Raw genomic sequence first — 878 nt, 5'->3', positions numbered from 1 at the left:
GGCAGAGTTTTCTGGGATCTGATTTCATGCCTGATTCTGCATTATTCCAGTTGTGGTTGGTTGAAGTGACCTTAGAGACTGAGGCGTACGACCCGTTGTTGTAACTTAACGCCTGAGCAAAAGAAACTCCTGGAGTCGTAGTTGATGGTATATATGTAAAATTTTGTCGGACGACCGGGTTTCGAGCTGCAGTTATTTGTTGGTTTAGGCGATTTTTCAATTATTTATAGACAGATGACAGATTATGTGGCACAGTGTTCTCGGTTATTTTAGTTATTTTAGCTGCATTGTTGTTCTTCACATTTTGTGAAGAATTGAATAGTTGGCAGTATGGTTTCCCCCACAGTTGCTACATTTTTTGGCAGATGGATCCTCCTTATTTACGGGGCAGGCCTCAGTGAGATGAACATCACCACAGGCAACGCAGACTGCCCGTAGAGTGCAATAGGTTTTCGTGTGCCCATATTCCTGGCAATTTGTGCATTCGACCGGTCCATTTCGTTTGTGTGGTTCCTCAACGGTGATCCTACGGTGCAGTAGGTTTTGAAGCTTGTATATTGGGTGAACTTCATTTTTACTTATTTTTTACTTATATGCATACTTTCAGGTGTCAGTTCTACTTTGAACATTGGCTGGGGAATTTTATTTCTATTTATTATGTTCATTGTCATTTTGACTTCAAAGCCCTTATCGTTAAGTCCATCTATTATCTCATTGATTGGGACTGTTGGTTCGATTCCTTTGATAACCACTTGTAATCCTTTGCTACTTTTAAGTTGGTAGGTGTAGTAATTCATTTTTTCATTTTCGAGGTATTTCGCAACTGATCGATAGTTTTGTTCGTCATTGACTTGTATTTTTGTTTCATTTATATTGCC

This window comes from Drosophila obscura, unplaced genomic scaffold (assembly GCF_018151105.1).
Source record: "Drosophila obscura isolate BZ-5 IFL unplaced genomic scaffold, ASM1815110v1 contig_8, whole genome shotgun sequence".
NCBI lineage: Eukaryota > Metazoa > Arthropoda > Insecta > Diptera > Drosophilidae > Drosophila > Drosophila obscura.
This window is presented reverse-complemented; position numbering follows the sequence as displayed.